Source organism: Pezoporus occidentalis, unplaced genomic scaffold (assembly GCF_034315485.1).
Source record: "Pezoporus occidentalis ecotype Australia unplaced genomic scaffold, CSIRO_AGI_Poc_V1 ctg294, whole genome shotgun sequence".
NCBI classification, from domain to species: domain Eukaryota; kingdom Metazoa; phylum Chordata; class Aves; order Psittaciformes; family Psittacidae; genus Pezoporus; species Pezoporus occidentalis.
The window spans coordinates 30,296-44,794 of NW_026914874.1; the positions used below are offsets into that span (position 1 = coordinate 30,296).

General features: G+C 53.4%; 1 protein-coding gene across 1 annotated transcript in view; it reads right to left on the minus strand.

The window, feature by feature from the left end:
- Positions 1–11,615: 11,615 nt before the first annotated feature.
- RHOC (ras homolog family member C) overlaps positions 11,616–14,499 on the minus strand; it is a 421,559-nt gene continuing 418,675 nt past the window's right edge. Inside the window, exon 7 of the transcript XR_009966253.1 lies at positions 11,616–11,629. The gene's annotated coding sequence lies outside the window, so the exon portion shown is untranslated. The remainder of the gene's footprint in view (positions 11,630–14,499) is intronic.

The window sequence follows — 14,499 nt, forward strand, 5'->3', positions numbered from 1 at the left end:
GTCAGTGAGTGAAATTTTCTCTGATTTGTGAGGAAATACCCTCTACAAGCATGGAAGGGGGAAATAATGTATATTTTTTTTTTACATCTAAAACAGTAAAATACAAAAGTAGACACTTTTAAACAGGAAAAAAGGAAATGTCGTTTGAAACTAAGGATCAAATCCACTCTTGAAGACAAACTGGAATGTGGCTTCTTTGCTTTGCTAGTTGAGGCAATACATGGTTGATGTGCTGAAGGATGAAGCAGCGTAAGGGGCAGCTGTGGAGGGAGAGGCTGTTCCAAAGAAGGGTGCAACTTTCTGCTCGCTCTGTGTTAGGGGTGAGCACCCGTTCCCTGCCCTGTCACACGCAGCATCTTTCCTGTGTGCAGAGTTTGGATTTTATCTTATTTCAGACTTTGATTTGGGTTTTTCCCCATGCCTTTTGTGTTTGAGGAGAGGTACCCTTTCTGGTGCATTGGCTTTCCAGTGTGAGCAGAACAGGTAGCGATGGCCACGTGCTGAGTGCTAGGAAAGGTGACAGGTTATGTGCCATTCTCCTTTATTAATCAGATGGAAGGTGCACTATAAAGGTTAGGTAACCCTTGGGGTTTTTATTAGCTGAACAAACTCCCCAAAACTTAATCCAATGGATTTCTGTGTTCTCCTCATTGCTCCACTAGAATCAGTTTAGCTAAAGTGATACAACTCACTATGCAAGGAGAAGCCTCTGTTTTCCATGCCAGAATGAGCTGAGACCTGGAAAGTATTCAAAAGCAAGCAAATAACTTGGGAGTCAACTTTGGTTTTCCTACTGTGCTCTTATATACTTGTTTCTTTGCCCAGCTTGAATTGTTGGTCACTTCCCTTTATCAGGCACTCCCGAGATCATTTTAGTTCTTCTTTAGCTCTTAGAGGTTAGGGATGTGTTTGCAGCACTGGGCTGGATGTGGAGGTGCTGCTGGCTGTGCTTTGCAGAGAGCCAAGAGTGACCTCCTTGTGGTTGTTAGCTTTCACTTTGAAGAGGGTATATTAGAGAGGGCTGGTGATTAAAGGAATTGTTGCTCTTGAGATCATCCTCTTAATTCCATGTGTGACTCCATTAGGCTGAAGGTAGCTTTGAATGACAGTGTTGGAGTTCCTCCTTGTACGCTAGGTTTCAGTAGAGAGCCCTGGCAGGCCTGTGACTGCCCAGACCTGACTGACCAGGGCCTACAAGCAGATGTGACAGCAAGACCCTGACCTTCCTTCTGGAACCTCTGCGAGCAGGCAGCCCCAGAGGAATGGAGAGCAGCACTTGCCTTTGGCAGAGGCACAGGAGCGGAGCTGCAGGAAGCTGCATGGGCATCACCCATCCAGCTGATGTTTGGATGCTGCGCCTTCTGCCAGCTGCTTTGCTTCTCCTCCACAGAGAGGATGACTCCTCGTTCCTGTTACACAACCTGCCTGCTTTCTCTGTGACCCAGCCCCTGCTCAGCAGGGGAGAGTTGGGCTGCCTGTGATTGAAGAGGCACCCGAGCAGCCTGTCAGACCTGTTCCCAAGGGGAAAAGGCACTTTAACTTTATAAGCATCAGTGGGCATTTCCTTCACCAATACTGCCTCGTCAGATGTAAAAACAGGGGTCTGAAATGTACCTTACCTTCTGGAGTGAGTAAGACTGTTGCTATGAGCAGTTCTCATGGCAGGATGGAAGGGAGATAACAAAGCATCTGTGTATCTAGACTTGAAACAAACCAACCTATATGCAAACAGCTCGCTGTAAGTACCATTACGAACTGCACAAAGCTCAGCTGGGCAAAAGCTGAGCTTCCTTTAGTCAAACCTTTGTGCTTGCTCCCTCTTCCTGTGTGAAGCAAGAAATACAAGAATGCTTTAGGTGGAATGCGATGGTGTTCTTATGATTTAATCAATAACTGCTTGAAAATGGGAGGTTTCTTTCCTTCTCTTTCACGTTTTCCTGTCTTTCTGTTTGAGGAGGTGCCTGGCCTCACCCCCTGCCAGCTTGGCAGCAACAGCCCTTGCAAAGGGTTTACTCAAAGGTGGTGCCTACAAGCAGTGCCACAGCGCTCCCGCCCTGTTCCCTTCCACCTGTGCAGGGTGAGCAGAGCTGGGGCCAAGTTACATACAGCAGATTTCTTGCTCCAGTGACTTCAGGCAGCTGGGTTTGTTTGGGGCTGAAGCACTCCCATTGCTTTGGCTTGAAGTACCAGCAAAAAGCACTGTAAAAGAAAACCCACATCCTCTCCACAGGGCAGACACATGGGAGGACAAAAGCTCCTCTATCTCCACTGGTGGTGATTAGCAAAGTTTACTTTGTAGAGCCTTTTCTTTAAGGGTTCTTTGTCTGTTACTCTGAGAGCTAACTTAATCCTTTGTGTAACTACCCCACAGTTACCCTAAGAAGAGCACGTGGCCTTAGCATCTCTCACAGTGTAGTTAGAAGCAGTGTGCTCTCAGGGGACTGTTGGGTGTAGAGCTGGGTAATGTGCAAGTCTGAACTTGAATTTGAGGTTGAGGCAGTATTGGAACTCTGTTGCAGTGTATTTCCACTCATGCGTTTATTGGTTCTATGAACCATGAAAGGAAATTAAAGTTGTTAATCTGCTTTGAGGCTTGTGCTTTTTCTTTTCAATCCCTTTCATAGCCCTTCACCTTCCTTGTCCTGTTTCCTAGCTCCATCACAGCAGCTCTGGGAAGAGCAGCTCAGTAAGGGCTGCCCAAGCATCACCTCTCAGCATGGTTTCTTGCTTATGTCAGTGGAACAGAACCTGCCCAAGGCAAGGTGAAGCCTCCTGAACATGCCAGGGTTGGTCAGGACAGATCACAGCGTTGCACTCCTCCTGTTTCAGGTCACACAAACACCATTGTGCAATCAGCACTTCCCAGCAAGACAATGACAGGAACAAGTTGAACATACAAAGCCACACACCTCTGTATGGAGGCAGCAGAAACCATCATCCTGGTGGGTCAATGCACTGAGGGCCTTGAGTGTTCCTGCCCCTGCTCCCCAAGGCTCCAGGTCAGGGAGTCCCTGCAGTCACTGGAGTCTGTGCAGTGCCCCTGCAGAAGCTGCAGTCTCAGAGCTCTGCTGTAACTCATTTCTGGCTTCTCTTGTGGCTCTTGGGATGCTTCAGTGGGAGATGCTCCTGCCTTTGGAAGTGGGGCTCTGTCCTCATGGCTCCAGCTTCCTGACCACCTCCTGCAGTGTTTGGGCTGCAGAGGGGGCAGCTCCCCTCCTTCTCGCACAGGCCTGGTGCTAAACATCAAAAAGGAACGAGTTCACAGGAGCAGGATGGTGAGGCTTGGGCTGACTCCTGCTGTCTGTGCTTTGATTTTAAAGCATCAGGTAACGTTTGTGTTTAGGACGTGCATTTTGCTAACACACACGAATGAAACTGCTTTGTGTGCTTCCCCTTTAAGGGAACTAGATCAGTGCTGAAGGAAGCCTCAACCCCCAAAAAACATCCAGACTTCAAACCAGGAACAGTGATGAGAATGGAAGGAGAGTCAGGGACCGGTACCTAGGGAAAGCTCGATGCAGCAGCGGCAGCATTTTAAGAGCAGTGTGGTTCATGACGGGAGATGAAACCAAAACCACGCAGAGACAAAAGCACAAACCACAAAAGAACGTTAAAAAAGTGACACCGTTGTGGAAAGAAAGGGAAACGCTAAAAACTGGAGACAGCAAACAGACACAGATCCATATAAAGGGAGCAGAAACACTGCCGGGGGATACCACGGACGAGAAAGAAGAACACGCTCCAGCCCACCATGGATACCACGCAAAGCAGCGACAAGCACGGCGGCGTTATCCCGAGGGATAACGGAGCTCCGCGGCGCCGGTACCGGCAGGAGGCAGCGGCGGCTCCTCACGCTGCAGTACCGCGATTTGACCACGAGGTGGCAGCACTGAGAAGCGGCGGCCGAGGGACCAGCGCCGCCGTGCGCGCCGCGCTCCGGGACCATCGGGAGCGCGCACAGGGGGGCAGAACGCGGATGGAGGTGTCGGTGGCAAAGCGATGCCGTGTGTGGGTGATGTGAACGTTACGTCTGCAGCATCTCCCGGTCTGGCTGCTCACACCGTGTAACCGGTTGGGCTGGGGAAAGCGGAGTCCGCGTCCAGTTTGGGTGCCCGAGGTGCTCCCTGATGCGTGCTCCAACATCTCCCCTCCTGCAAAACTGGAGCGTGAGGGGGGGTTTGTAGGCGGTGTTGGCGCCCCAGGAGAGGCAGGAACGGCTGCCTGAGCCTGCGGTGCTCTCCAGGATGCAGAAGGTGGAGTAAATCCGGTGTAAGAGATGCAGGAAGAGGTCAAAAGCGAGGGGGAGACACTCCCCAAGGCTGCCGGCTTTGCCACTAGATGGTGGTGTCGGACAGCATCAACCGGAGGCTCTGGGGTTCGTGGGGTGCAGCCCCGTCTCTGCTGGTGCCAGCCAGGTGAGGAGGACACCTCTCATCACACTTCCCTTTGTACCCTGCGCAATGAACCCCTCCTCTCCCTGGCTAAGATTCTCTTTAATGGATTTTAACACAATAGCCCAAATTCTGCCCTTGGATACACTTGAGCAGATGCTGCAGTTTTATGTCCGAGCGGATGTGTCCCGGAGCACTCAGTGCTTAATGTTTTAGTGGGCTAAAAATGGCTTTACCGAAGAATGGCCTAAAGAAAGGGCACAACAAAGCCCTTCCAGTAGCTGCTTGCTTTTGAGCAGCATCCAACCAAGCAAAGTTAACATCTTGCTCCGAGGAGAGGAGCACATTGAAAATGTCAACGAAGCCCTGCAGTGCCCAAAGCCACCCAGCTCCTGTTTGTGTTGATGGGAGCTGGGAGTTTGAGCCAAAGCAATTCGCTGCTGCCTGTACAAAGACGCTGCTCTCACACTGCTCAGCCTGCGTTTATCTGTCTTTGGTGTTATCTAAAGGTTGTTTTCAATCACAGCCTCGTTGGGGTTGGATTGCTCGCTGCCCGCTCCGGTGTGCCCTGCCTGGCTGCGGAGCTGTGATTGCAAGTGTGGATTGTGACCCGAACACAGCAGCAAAGCAGGAGCTGTGGAAGGAAACATCACATCCTCCTCAGTGAGGCCACTGGGTTTGCTGCTGCCAACATGTTCTTGGTGTTGCAGGGTGCTGCTGATGTTGTAGTGTAGCTCAGCCTGCGGAAGAGAAGGCTCCTGAAGGGGAGACCTGAGAGCAGCTCCAGTGCCTAAAGGGGCTGCAAGGAAACCTGGAGAGGGGCTTGGGACAGGGGATGTAGGGACAGGCCAAGGGGAATGGCTTTAACCTGCCCCAGGGGAGACTGAGATGGGATCTTAGGAAAGAATCCTGTGACTGAAATGAGCTTTTCCCCCCTCACTGTGCAGAGAAGTTGCACACAAGTGAACTCAGCTCCTTCCTTGTGTCTGCCAGCAGCAGGGGGAGGCTGGGGTGGTCCGTGATGCCCCATTATCCCCATTGTCCTGGATCCTCAGGTCCCCGTCTCCAACCGGATGCACTTCAGAGAGAGCAGCAGCACAGGAAGATCACATCGCTTGGACCAGTCAGTGACAGAGCTGCAGCCGCGCAGTCAGAGGTGCCGGTCGGGCTGGCGTGGCCATGACGAAATCCCCATTTACCATCCCCTTTGGGACAAAGGGATTGCGCCTCCCCTCAGCACCGCTCCCGCAGTCCCAGGGGTCAAACATCCGTGGTCAAACATTCTCTTTGGGTGGTACCAAGGCCTGAGGCCCCAGTGGCTCCTTGCAGCGGCGCAGGGGTGGATAAGGAGCCCGTTGTGCTGCGGAGGGGAGGATGCTCCGGCTGCCGGCGCCATTCCCATGCCATGAGCCCGATGGAACACGGCCGTGGCGATCACCTCGGGCCGCACGGGACCACTGCTGCTCATGGGATGCTGAGACCCCCCCCGGGGGTCCTTCAGAGCAGCCCCACAGGGACCGCAGCCCCCAGGAGCTGAGCTCCTCAGCTCAATGCAAGTTAACAGTGAGTTTGTCTCCTCATGGCTTGTGCTCTCCACAAGTGTTTTAAATAGAAATCAAGTTTCTTGCAATCCATTTGAGTGAATGGTGGAAGAGTTGAGTTCAGCTCCGGGGCTCCCAACACAAAAGGGACGTGGAGCTGTTGGAGCAAAGCCAGAGGAGGTCATGGAGATGCTGCGAGGGCTGGAGAGCTCTGCTCTGGAGCCAGGCTGAGAGAGCTGGGCTGGGGCAGCCTGGAGAAGAGAAGGCTCCTGAAGGGGAGACCTGAGAGCAGCTCCAGTGCCTGAAGGGGCTGCAGGAAAGCTGGAGAGGGGCTTGGGACAAGGGATGTAGGGACAGGCCAAGGGGAATGGCTTGAACCTGCCAGAGGGGAGACTGAGATGAGCTCTTAGGCACAAGTTCTTCCCTGTGAGGGTGCTGAGGCGCTGGCACAGGGTGCCCAGAGAAGCTGTGGCTGCCCCATCCCTGGCAGTGTTCAAGGCCAGGTTGGACACAGGGGCTTGGAGCAAGCTGCTCTAGTGGAAGGGGTCCCTGCCCGTGGCAGGGGTTGGAGCTGGGTGAACTTTAAGCTCCCTTCCAACCCAAACCATTCCATTCTATGAGAGCCAGCAGTGTTGCAGCTCTGCTCTTTCCTAACCAGGTTGTCACAAGTCACTGCACAAACTGACTTCAGCTACGTTATACCTATACTGAACCTTCCCCACGGTGAGTGTGACGTTTTGAGGGTCACAGACATCCACCATCCTACGACCATTCTTCATTTGGCTTTGGAACCAAGCAGTGCCGAGCTGCTGTGTCAGTTTGGCTTACATTCATGGGAGAACTCATTTGATTTGAAGGTGTTTCTGTTATTAAATGTGACTGCAGTGGAGCTCCTGTGGGCTAAGCCTTTCTGATGAATGATGTTTGAAAGGAGGGAGACCTGATAGTGGCTGTCTCGTGCTCCAGTGATGGGATGCAGGGAAAGGCACAGCGCAGCCTCAGGGCAAAGGGCTGTGACAAACCTCAGCTAAACCCAGAGTATGACAGCGCAGCCAAACTGAGCTGGAGCATCCTTCTGTCACACAGCGAAGCCAATGCTTACGTACTGGTGGGTTTCTCTTCTATAACATGCACCTTGGTCAATGGATTTTGATGTTGTCTACTGCAGAAACGGCAGACATCCGGCAAGAAACCTAAATGGCAAACAGAAGCCTCTTGTTGCCCGAAATCCTGTTAGAAACACGCATGGATTCCAATGGAAACAAGAGAAAACAGACATTTTCTGCAGGGCTCCAGCACTGGGGGATGCTGATCCTCCTGTATCTCACAGGAGCAAATGGTAACACATCTTTGGAGTGGGGTTTTCTGACCTAAATGCATTGATTTGGTCCTGACATGAAGACCCATTATCCCCATCCCATGCCGGGAGGACAACAGAGCAGAAAGCCCCTCTCGGGGCTGGTGTTTGCTGTGGTTCATTGCAAACTGCTGCAGGTTTCACACCGGTTATTCCAGGAGCAGGACCTGGAGCTCTGGGTGTTCCCTTTGACTCAATACCTGATGCAGATGTGATTAGCGGCAGCTCTTGGCCTTCTCCTTCTGACGCAGCACTGAGGAAGGATTTGGGATGAGATAAGCTTCCAGAGCGGGGCCAGGACTGAAGTAATTGACCCAGTGTGAGGTGGTGAATAAGGATGAGTCAGAGCAGCCGGAGGCGAAGCCGCTGCCCTTGGGAAGGAGGGAAAAGGCTCCTCGGTGTCTCCTCCACAGGGATGGAGCCCAAAAAGCTGCTGGAAGGAGATTATTGTAGGGGGAGAGGCTGGGGAGGGGCTGCACCGGGTGCCCGGCACCCTGAGTCCCACCACAGCCAGCTCTGGGTGCCCAGTTCCTCCTCTGATGAGCTGTGCATTCCCAATGGCACTTGGGTGCTGCCGCTTCCCTTCCGTGGCTTTCCCGTTCCCTTTTCATTTTTCATCAGTTGCTTTGGTTGCTGCTCTTTGGGAAGCACAAGAAATGGAGCATTTATTTTTAGCAGCTGCACGAAGAGCTCAACCCAAGGCAAATTCAATTACTTCAGGTTGCACGCAGGCTGCCCGCAACCAAAGGAGAAAGCTTTCCCCAATAACAAATGCCCTCAAAGGCAGCACTGTGAGGGTGCTGTGCAATGAGAGCATCACTTCACCATTTGAAGAGCGTGTTCAGTTCCATGGGGCTGGCTCTGGACCCCCCCCCCGATGTGCCCCATCCCACTCTTTCCCATGCAATGGGGACCCGAGTGGTTGCTCCTGCTCTTGGCCAAGCCCCCCACCTCTGGGTATTTCCCAGCCTGCAGTGTCCTCCTGGATGCTATTCCTGGACCAGTTTTAAGGCACCCATTGCCCAAAGCTTCTGCTGGGTTGTTCTTGGAGACCTTGTTGGCTGGGGAAGAGGAGCAGGGGTGGGTGAGAGGCTCTTTGGTTGGAAGCTTTCACTATAATTAAGCAGAACAAGCTCAATCTCTGTTTCTCTCGCTCTGCCTGAGCGAGCACAAAGAGGAGAAAAGGCCTCAGACAATTACAACAAGCAATAAAACAGCCCAGAGGGGTCCATGGAGTGATCCTTCCTTGACACGCTCGCCCCCAACAAGTGCCACATGTCCCGTGTATAAATAGCAGCTGCCCGGACTTGCTTAATCATCCCATTGTTGCTTCCTAATATTAATTAAACATTCCTCCGGGATTGTGTGCATCCTAATGAAGTCGGGAAGGAAGGGAACAAGTGTGCGCTGGGGGTGCACAGCCTCGTTTGCCCGAACTGTGTGCAATCGCGTTTAAAATCTGCATTACAACAGCAGGAGGGCTTAGGCTGGAGCTGCCTTCAATGGTCGGCGGTGATGGGGAAGGTTGGGTTAACGCAGCTCGGGGATGGCGAGCGGCTCTTTGCTCCAGGGGTGGTTTGAGGGAGCTTCTCCCCCTGTCACAGACACGGGCGCAGGGTCCCTGGCAGGAACCCGTTGGTATCAAAGGGACAATTTAATCCGCAGCTGCTCTGCAAGGGGGGAGCCGGGATGCAAGGAGCAGCCTGAGGCGCATTCAGCGGCAGCTGCGGCATCACCGCATCCACCCCATGGGCACGGGGGAGCCGGGTAGGAGCAGGGGTAGGAAAGGGGGCTGCATTGTGGCAACACCCGACTGCAGCGTGCCCGGCTCTGCTGGTGCCCTGCCCTAGGACCACCGTGGTCCCATCCCCAAGCCCGCAGGGCCGAGCCTCATCCTCCTCATCCTCTCCTTTCAAGCAGCGAGGGAGACTCGAGCACATTGTTCCCAGCTCAGCCTTCGCGCCCTGCAGGGATGTGCTGTGAATTACTTCCCAAACGATGTGAGTAATTAAAATCAATGAGAGGGTATCCTGTTAAATAACGTAATTAGATGAGCAGAGTGAGCAAGATGAGTGCAAGAGCCGTTTTGTTCTCCCGCCTGGAGACAGCTTTTAACTCTTTCCCTCTTGTCTCCTGCTCTTGCAAACACTGAGGTTTTCCAGGACCTCCAAAGCCTCTGCCTGCTTCCTCCAGTGTTTCCTCCAGTGCTTCCTCCAGGCACAGGGGTTTCTTTCCCCCCAGTCTCCATCCCTGCGTTATGTGGGGGACACCAGCAATGCTGCATCTTGAAGCCCATGAACATCTAAAACTAAGAGATAGAATTGACTATCCACTTTAATATCGTATTAAAATACATCTCATGCAGTGCTGAGGGGTGTAAATGGAGGACCCCAAGTGCTAAGAGTCATTTCTGTTCTATTCCTGCTTGTTGCAGGGCAGGAACTGAAGCCTGGAGCCATTAAGATGAACTCTTTCTGCATGGAGTGCTATCAACTCCAAGGGGGCTCTGGGAAGGGTGAAGGCATCTGGCCAGACGGCTCTTCTTGCAGGGCTGGGATCTAAATAATGAATTTATAGCTTCGTGCTCATGACTTAGCAAAGCCTCCCAAAGGAAAGCGCTGAAAAGTCCTTAACTTGGTGCTTATTTGTTCCACGGAGATGGGGGTCTCTGCGTTCGGGGTTATTTAAAGCTTGTTTGTGGTCTTCTGAGGTAGTGAACTGCTGCAGAGACGTGTCGCATCTAATCACACTTGTCACATGAAATCATATTATGGCAAACCCCCCGAGCCCCTGCTGGGAACGTGATCCCTTCCAGTAGGGATATGGGGAGACGGACCTCTGACACGCTGCAGGAGTGCCACGTTGAGATTTAAACACACAGAGAAGGGCAGGAGCACGCAGAGCCCTGCCCGGGTGGGATGCCAGCCACATCCCCAGCACACAGCACGCTTGTCTGTGAGAAACCACAGGTTTTGCTGCAAGAGCATCTTATCCTGTCCATCTCTGAGTGATTCAGAGCCCCATAAAACCTCTGCAGAAGGAGGGCTTTCGCTCAGCTTTTCCTGGCAATAACATCTTATCTCTGGTGGATTTCCCAAGACTCTGTATAGCTGCAGACAGAGTGTTTGCTCCCATTCATCTTGGGAGACACCTTAAAAAGGCAAACAGCAAGATATTCTGTGTAAAGCTCGGATGCTGCTAACAGCACTGCTCCGTGATGTGTTTGAAAACCGGGCAAACAGTAAATAGAGAGATCCCCTCCTGAGTTCTTTTCACTCCAGAGGACCCCCCTCTCCTTTTCACCGGCAGAGCTGGATTCAGGGCACAGGAAACTCGGGACAAAGCCGCCCATGAATCGCTTCCACACAACTGGCACGAGCACAGGCAGCTCGGGCAGCTGCACACACAAAGGCCTGGCTGCCTGCCTGCCTGTGGGTGCGAGCTCGGGGGACTGGGCTGGAGCTGAATGAGCAGGCAGAGTGTGAGCAGGTAACGCGGATGCGCTCAGGGAGCTTGTTCCATGCCATTTACACTGCTGGATGCCACAGCCTGTGCCCGTGCTGCTGCCGAGGCAGCAAGAGAACTGAGAGCTCGTTGCATGGTGCCAGAGGAGGGATACCTTGCAATGCTCCTGCTCTCTGGAGACACCCAGTCAGTGCTCTGAGGGAGCTCTTAATAGCATCACAGAACCATAGAACAGGTTTGTGTTGAAGGGACCTTAAAGCTCATCCAGCTCCATGCAGGGAGCCCTTCCACTAGAGCAGCTTGCTCCAAGCCCCTGTGTCCAACCTGGCCTTGAGCGCTGCCAGGGATGGGGCAGCCACAGCTTCTCTGGGCAGGATTATCCAGACCGGGAGGTTGCTGTTAGCAAAAGCGCTTCAGAATAAAGCAAATGCTTCATGAAGCAACCGCTTGTCTCAGCCCCAGAGCTTCCTCCTGCCGCTTCCCCCTGCGTGCGGGCTCTTTGGAGGTGCTCCCGCAGCTCTCAGCCAGGCTCTGCCGGGGGGGCAGCGGCTGTCACAGCCACGGGAGGGGATTCATTAGAGCTGGCAGGATGTCCCGTTCCTTATCTCCGCGGTGGAAATGCCCCACCGCTGACTGCAGCCCCACGTCGGGAGCCCGTCTGGGAAAGGGCAGCCTGCGGAGGCTGCTAATGAGGGAGCTCATCGCCCTTCTCATCGACTGAGCAGGGGGACCCCCAGGCAGTGCCGGAGCCGGCACAGAAGCCACATGGTAAAGCCGGGGTAAAGCATCCCTGTGCCGTGAGCACCCGGCTCTGCTCTGTGCCAGCCCCATGGAGGAGGTGACAGCCCCCGAGCCAGGGCAGCCCGGAGCTCTCCCTGTGCTGTGGCCACATCCAGCCCTGTCCCCCTGCATCCTGGTTGACTTTAATGTAAACGATGGCATGAGGGTGAGCAGGGACCCTTCAGCTTCCCCTCCTGGGTCCTGCTGGCCCTGGTGGCATTTAAGCATGCGTTTATAATCTTTAAGGTCCCCTCCGAGCCAAACCATCCTATGAGTCTGTGATTTATAGCACGTCGGAAAGCGCTTCCCGCGTTAACCTCCAGCCTGCCCAAGGTGAGCCCCGACACTGAATCAGGCGTTTCTTCTTTCTGGGATATTGATTTTCCCCTTTCCTGTTCTGCAGAGGCAGGAAACCCGAGCCAGCTCCGAGGCTCTTACTGCAGGAAACGCTCCTGGAAAACACAGATGAGAAGCTGCTGGAGGACTGATTCCCCCCCCAGCTGAGCCCCCACGGGCTCCCCAGACCATGCCAGAGCCCAGCCTGGCCCAGGGACACTGAGGTTTATTTATGCTGTAACACCAGCACATGGAGTGCTGCCAGCTGGAAGGGGGGGTCCGGTCCCTTGGTTAGAAATGCCACGTGGAAACAAATGGACTTGAGCAAAAGGAAAGAGGAATAAAACACAGCGTCCTTCTGCAGAGACAGGGATGCTGAAGAGGCGCTGTCCTTGTGGTAGCAACGCTGCTTAAAGAAGTAGAAGAGATTCTGCTGCTGATTAATAATAATGGAGGTGATTGGGAATGTGCTGGAGTGAATAAAACAGTGCTGAACTTTGAATAAAATGGATCTTGGTTCAGGGAGGATCACGGAATCCCAGACAGGTTTGGGTTGGGAGGGAGTTTAAAGCTCCTCCAGTTCCAATCCCACATGCCACAGGCAGGGACCCCTTCCACTAGAGCAGCTTGCTCCAAGCCCCTGTGTCCAACCTGGCCTTGAACACTGCCAGGGATGGGGCAGCCACAGCTTCTCTGGGCACCCTGTGGATGTGACCATCGGTTTCCTTCCTGCCAGACTCAGTATGAGGGGAATTGAGGGGAAACTGTTAAATTTGCTCATTCTGCAGTCAAAGCGCACGGGTGGTTAACAGGGACTGAGCTGAGCATCATCAGGGAAGACAAGCCCCGGTCCTTGGGAGGCTTCAGCGATGCTGCAGGTTTGCAGGGTGCAGGGGAGCCTTGGCTTCAGCAGTTATACAGTAAATATAACCTGTGTCAATGGGACTGGAAACACACCAGGCAGCAGCCAGCCTGTGTTTTCCTTCCCTCTTGCCCAGCATTAGCCTAAGAAGCCCCATCCCATTGTCACAAGAATAAGCTGTGAAATGGTTTTGAAAATAAAGGCTTTTTAATTACAGGCACATTTGGGAGCCTTCTGGAGGCCATCTGGCTGGAAGAGCAGGATGGTAGCGGGGCAGGGGAAGCCAAGGGAGGCAGTGTGAAGAGCAGCTCCTGGAAAAGCACCCTGTTAATGTTAAGAGCCAAATCCTCTCTAGACATTAAGCTGTACAGCCAGATCCAGCACCTCTCCATCGCAGGGGTGTCCGACCTGCCCCTTCCTCCTGCCCTCCTGAGCTGGACAGGGGCTGTTTGCCAAAGGCAGAGCTGGCACCAGCACCACCCTCCTCCCCTTGGCTGCAGATCCCGAGGGCACAGGGAAGAGCAGCTCCTCTTGTGCCAGTTTATTAATCCCTGGTGTTTGACTGAATGTTACTGGCGTCAAATTCACTCCGGTGCTTTTGATCCCATCTGGGTCGAGCATCCCCCAGGAACAGAGGTTTCTAATAAACTGGAATGCCCAAGCTTCGTTTGCCTTCCATGGGTAGGTTCATGGGGGGACGTGTGCCTCTAATTATTGTCCTGTGTTTGGTATTAACGGCTCCTATTAAAGATGCAGAACGCAGCAGGGCCTCATTAGAGGCTGTCATTGTGCTAATTAGTTGGGTTTCGTACTTAATAACAGGGAACTATTTCATGACAGTTTCATGGAAAAGAAAAGAGGAGAAAAAGCCATTATCATTTCAGGAACAGTCCCTGGAGAAGTGCAATGGTGATTCACAAGTCCTGCTGTGGTCTATGAGCAGATCCTGCTCTGGACATTAAATCAGGTTGGATGCTGGCTTCAGTGATGCTCTTTATTATTTGAATCCTTATTCTCTTAAAACATATTTATTACGTACTTTTTTCCTTCAGACCTGTGGGACCCAGCCACATTTCCCTGCAATCCTCCCGTGGCTGCTTAAAGCCCAGGTCACACTGAATTTGTCACTGCAAACCACCCTGAACAATCCTATTTTGATGTAAACCATCTGTTGAAGGCACACTTCAGAGGCAGGGAGGACGTAAACGCATTTGAAACCATGCTGGGCATTTGGTCAGCTGCCTGCCAAGCGCCCTGGTGGGATCTGATCCCTTGGGAAAAGGAGAAATCAAGCAAATGGCAGCGCTGCGGGGCTGGGGTTCACCCCTTGGGGTCCCTGCAGCCGAGCGCTGGTGATGGATGTGGGCACAGGCTTGGCAATGGGATGGTTTTGGGTGGGAAAGGGACAGGAGGGCAGCAGCTGGGGCCCAGAGCTGCCCTTTCCATGTCCAACAATGGTGTTTGCTCGGAGCAGGGCAGGCAGGGCTGGGCCAGCAGCTGATCCCTGAGCAGCGCCAGGGGCTCAGCGCGCAGGGCAGGATGAGCCGGTGCTGCCCGGGGGCCGGGGCAGCTGCTGGGAGCACACGGGGCCAGAAGGGCTCTTTCTCAAGGGAAACCTCCCGTTGGCTCCTGGTGAGAGCCCCAGCTCGGGAGCAGCCCCATGGGAGGGAGGGGAGGGATCGGGGTTTGAGGGAGCACGAGCGTGGGCACAGCGCCCATGAGTCCTGTTAGATCTGAGGCAGAAGCTCTTCCCTGTGAGGGTGCTGA